The sequence below is a fragment of the Setaria viridis genome, chromosome 8 (assembly GCF_005286985.2).
Source record: "Setaria viridis chromosome 8, Setaria_viridis_v4.0, whole genome shotgun sequence".
NCBI classification, from domain to species: Eukaryota; Viridiplantae; Streptophyta; class Magnoliopsida; order Poales; family Poaceae; genus Setaria; species Setaria viridis.
Genome location: NC_048270.2, coordinates 538359 through 544358, shown reverse-complemented (window position 1 = coordinate 544358; position 6000 = coordinate 538359).

Sequence of the window (6000 nt, the reverse complement as noted above, 5' to 3'; positions counted from 1 at the left end):
TTCTCGTGCTGTCAATGCTTGTGTGCATCATATCAATTGGGTGGACCCATGGGAAAGAAAAGGACTCGCGGCTTCCCTATATTTGTGGAGTCATCATCTCGTGTTAGCTTAAAATGGCATTTAGTTTGTGATAGGCCCACTGCAGGGGGAGCAAACTAGTAAATGAGGGAAAAAGGAGTCTCATGCTCTCCATTTAATCCCGTGTCGTGTCGTCGACCCATACCATCGACTTGACCTCACATTTCGAATTAAGGCTTTTGTTTAATTAATTAGATCGATCATGACACTGTGCCTAAAGCCCTAAACTAATGCTACCAAGCTTGCAAGAGGCAGCGGGGAGCCGGCTGGCATTGCTACCTACTCCTATCACAAAGTAAATGCCATTTTAAGCTAACACGTTTAAACTTTGACGGTCAACATATCTTGGAAGATTTCAACTGGAAGTTTAAAAGTGCTACGGCTAGATTTGTCTTGAAGAGTAGTTTCAAAATATTAGAACCTTTGCTATTTGTAGTTTGCTTAATTATGTGTTTTACACTAGCAAAATTAGTGGTCAAATCAAGTATGAATGTATTGTATTGTTGAGACTACAGGAGATCTTATTGCACAGCAATCAACAAAATATTTTGTACAAAGTTGGTGTAATCGGACGGTCAGCCGGGCACAGATGCATGTGGAGTCCTTGTGATCTGAGTTAGCGCCGGTGAAATAGGGATTGCTTGGACGACGACGATGGAGATATAGAAGATGGTCCCTGCTGCAGGTCGTCAACAGGTCTCTCCACTAATAAAACCATTGGTCCATTGCGGATCTGAGAGGGCCACTCCACCTCCAGCTGCAGCTTCATCGTCTTTCTTCTGCATTGTTGCCAACTTGCTCATCAGGTAGTCATGCGCGAGTGAAAGCTCTGGACCACCACCCCAGTGATCCTCAACATACAGGATATAAGCATGATCGTACTAATTACATATAACATGATCAAGAGAGGGGTCTACAAATTAATAAGCAGGCTGCTCTTGCATATGCAAAGCACTGTAGGTTGTCGCTTTGGATATTTTTGCCAATAATGGATGGAGAAGTAATAATAGACTCTGCTTTTGATTTTTCCTATTATGTGTGTGCTCATTTCCCTATTTTATTATCCGTTTTTGTGCTGAGAATAATGTAAAAACTTTGCTGCATACGGTTGCAGAGGCTGAAAGCAATTTTCTTTTTCTAAAAAAATATGCAGGTCGATACACACACCCACGGTAGTAGTACGGCACGGTGGTTCTACGCGCAACACCAGTGTACCTCCATTCACTTTTTCTTGAACCCCTTAATGTGTTTGGACGCATCAATGCAAACAAGGTTGGCAACGGTATGACAAAAAGAAGTGTCTTTGAAAATAATTTTCTAAAGATAAAAGTTTAATTGAAACCGGACAAATTTGGTCCTCCAGCCGGTTCCAATGGTGGTTTTCTATTTTGTGAAAACAAAAAACTGATTTATTTAATACAAAGAATTCACAACTAAGTATTTTAAATCAGAAAAAATATGAATAAGTACTATTTTTTTAAAATAAAAATGTAACATATCTGTCGGTTGCTCTATTTCGAATTATTTGGAATTTATTTCTGTCATGTTCCTAATGTTTTATTACTTGTAGTTACATATGTTATTATTTAAACTTTCGTTTAATATATATTTAATTTGATGGAACTGCGCGCTACACGTACGTACGTATACGTATACGCGCTGTCCCGCCATGAAGCATGATCAGTCCTGCGATCGATGCATAGACAGCCCTGGGAGAGCACGCAAAACGCTCCGTAAGCAACGGAGAGAACCAAGCTGCTGGTCAATCAAACAACAACTCCGCTTGCATTGTTATTTTTTTTTTGTGATCATATGTGTTTGCGTCTTATCTCCAGCTAGCTAGCTATTTATTGCATGGATCCCCTCTGTGCTATACGATACGTAGCTTTAAAACTTGGATCATGCAGGCGTGCGTGCACAGTGACTTGGCAAAATATTGTATGACAAATGCATCCTTCTCGAACATGCATGAAAAATATTAAACTTTTTGCGTCAAATTTTGCAAGCGCCAAGGCCTTTTGTGATTGGCCAACACGAGTTTATGATTCACATGCATACGGTACAGTGACTAGGGTAAATATTGTTGTATTACTAATCAGACAATATTGCATCCACATGTACATTTTCTTTTTCCAACCAACGTTGATTAGGTCTGATAATAGTATACAGAGCTAATTGGACAAGTGTCTGGATGGGAGAAAATGTATGGAAAGAAGCCTGAGAGTTGAGGCGAGGCCCAAATAAGAGTAGCCTATGTATCCAAACTCGATCCAGCAAAGCCATGGGCTCATTGGGCCTGTGCACAGCAGCTCAACTTAAAGCTGCCCCTATGAAACAAATACTACCCTATGAATACCATCACGAGATTAGATGGGCAGACTTTTTTTTTTTGGTTTTTGTGTGCGTGGGGGGTTCCCATCTGAATTCTATTGGTAGGCTTTTGGTAAGCCAAATGCTTTACCCCATCATTTTCAACAGTTTTAGGGAAAAATTAGGATGAGTAAAAGCGTTTTTCAGAGTTGTTACATGCTTGGAAACAAAAGGCACCAAGCTTAAGGTATCGACGATCGGCCATCTATTGCTCCAGAGGCAGGGGCGGATCCAAGGGTGCTCCTTTCTATCTTCCTCCTCCTCCTTTCTATCTTTTCCTTCTTTCTCCTCCTCCTCTTTCTCTATGACTAAAATTTGAGCCCTCCTGCCCCCACACTGATATTGAACAAGTGTGATATGGTTCATAGCTGTTCTTTTATCCCCATAGTGCAAGACATATTGATCTTTTCCTCAAGAAAGATATATTGAACTATCTAAATCCTAAAAAGAGTAAGGCTTTGATATTTTCTATTATGCATCATATTTTCTATTATGCATTGTATGATATTTTCACGATGGGCGTGCTTAGTTTTTGTTACCGCTCAATCAAAAACTCCAATAAAAATCTTTTTCTTATTGCAAAAATCTATGGGGACGGCCTTAACCCACCGATCAAATTTAAGAAAAATTTAACAAAATTCTAAAGACTACTATTAACGATCGATCGCTCATGCATCATATTTTCTATTATGCATTGTATGATATGTTGATATGTATGGTATGTTGTGCTACTTGGTTTGGTGAAATGTGCGCTTTATTTCACTTTAACATCATATCATGTGTCTCTTGTGTATGTGCTTTTTAACTTATATTCCTTCTCATACGCGTTGGTGGACTCGATTCGCGTAAACTTGACTAGCCCTTTGCGTTTATTGACATCAAGTTCACGTATGTCAAGTATCATTACCTCACTCTTTTATCTCTTATATCATCTTTGAGGTTGTGTTATCATCAATCACAAAAAAATAGGAGATTGAGGAGCATCTAGGCCCAATACGTGTGGGGTGTTAAGTATACTTATTCCTATTTGTATCGAGTACAAGGTGGTTTTCAAGCTGACATAACCTTGATATCATCCATTAATTCAAGCTGACATAACCTTGACATCATCCATTAATTCGGTGAAAATATTTGGAGAGAATTTGGATGCACCCTACAAGGCAAAAGACAGTGCATTCATATATGTACTAGATTATGTAGACAAATTTCTAAAAGTTAACATTATCGATATAAATCAAGTTTTCTACCTCATGAAGCGTGCTGGGGTGCAGAGCCCTTAGTGTTATAAGACTTTATCTATGATGTTGTAAGACTTTATATAATGTGTTTTAAGATCTATTAATATTTTATTAATATAAGACTTATTCATGTTTTTATATGTCACTAATTTAAATATAAAAAAATAAGATTCGCTAAGCTGTAACGCCTTATACCAATTTGTCTCCACGGATTAAATGTGATTCCTGACAACAAAAGCCGACCGTTCGTAATGGTAGGCTTTTCAGACCGACTTGACTGTGCAGATTAAATGAGATTCCAGACGACAAAAGCCATTCGTTTGCAGCATTAGGTTTTTCAGACGGTTTTGATTGCACAGATTAAATGAGATTTCCACTGTCGGTGTTTGTACCACATCACCCTCAAGGTGATGACCCAAGGAGGTAGATTTTTCAGTAGGGGAACGAAGGATCCAAGCTCGATGGTAACACAACAGCGTAAAGCCCCCGATCTTAGACAGTTTTGGGCTGCTAGATGATAGCGTAATATCCTACATCATATATTTTTTAGATTGTATTGCTGGTATATGAGATTGCGTAGAGAGCATGTTTTGGAGGGGATCCCCTACCTACCTTATATAGCACAGGAGGTAGGGTTGCAGGATAGCGGATCTAATCTCTAAGAAGTTACATGAGCAGGGACTTATGATGCTGTTGGTTATGATTACAACAACGTGAGCAATAACGTGGGTGCAGTTAGTTACAAAATATTAATACAAACATCATAGAATCTCAATACCGAACTTAGGGTACACATATTGTTCTACCAACTGGATACGACCATTTTGAAAAATATATGTTGAAACTATCTAAAATACAGTCATAAAATTGCTCAAAAATAAACACGAGACTTTACCACATAATTATAGGGCGGTATGGCTCGCTTGGGGCGATAAGTCGGGTCAGGGCCTTACCGCCCAGATATCGAGCGGAAAGGCTCTTACCGCGTGTTGAAATGGCGGTAAGAATTTTATCACCCATTGATCGGGCGGTATAGATATAGATTTGCAATTTTTTTTAATATTTATTTTAAAAATACGTAAAAAGATATAAAAATAAAAAAAATTCACTAATGTGGCTCAATTGGGCCGGGGGAGATGTGGCTCTCTCAATTTGGGGGTCGGGGGAGATGGGCTTCAAAGGTCGTACAGGGAAACTGAGGAAGGCAGGCCCAGCCGATGAATCTCCTCAGGGCGATGAGGAGGGTAACATTTTTCGGCCCACTGCTGCAGAGTGCAGACGCGGCAAACTGATGGACCGATGATCGACGCCGTCACTTCCGAATACATGCATGACTTGGTCCCCAACCGAGGAGGGAGGCAGCGTGAGCCCGAGCTGGATCCTCCTCGATGGCACAGCCTACATGCATCTCCGCCGCGTCGGTGTCTCCAACGCTCCTCGTATAGCAATAGCTCCCTTCAGCTGCTCATCCGGCCGGCTCCCGCTACGTCGTCGCCGTCCTCGGGAACAAACACCCTCGGCCTCTTGGAGTTGAGGCTCCAGCGCTACGACTCCGACACACACCGCTGGACCTCCACGCTGTTGTGTTTCCCGTTCACGTTCAGGCAACGCACCGGAGAGAGAGAGACCCCATTCCGGACTCACCACCAAGGTCGTCACGCTCGGACCGACCACCGCCGCCTGGGTCGCCTCTGGATCGAGGGGCATCCTGTTCTGCGACATGCCGCTTCCCAAGCTGGCGAGGAGCAAGGGAGGCCCTTCTGCAGAGGATGCCCATACGATACGGCCCTCCCAGAGCAACTCGTCTTTGGGATGCCCCGTCACCTCGACGACAGCCGGCGGACCACTCCAGCTCCGACTCCGGCTCTGACCGATGTCACCGTCGCTGATGACTACTGGACGTGGACGTGCCAATTGCTTCCTGCATGGAAGGATTGGCACAGGGATTCCTCAAACGTCTTGTCTTGGATATAATCATCATGGCCCAGCCCGGGGGGTCAGGAAACAGGTCGCAGCATAGATGATTGGCTCAGGCCGTCAGGCGTCGTGTCGGCAGACAACTGCAGATGGCACCAAGCCGTCGTCTCCGGACCGACAGCTCCCAATCCATGGATGACTTCGTCCCCTGCTTGGCTCCGCCGACGACTGCATGATGCCCTGATGCTGAACTCAACACTCTGTCTGTGGTGCACTATAATGCTTATCTCGTTAAGCCACTTTCTGAAATTCATTGCAACGAGACAAGCAACTGGAATAAATAAAAAGAAATCTGTATAATTCGTGACGGGATCTTATCCTGGTGAAGATTTTTGTG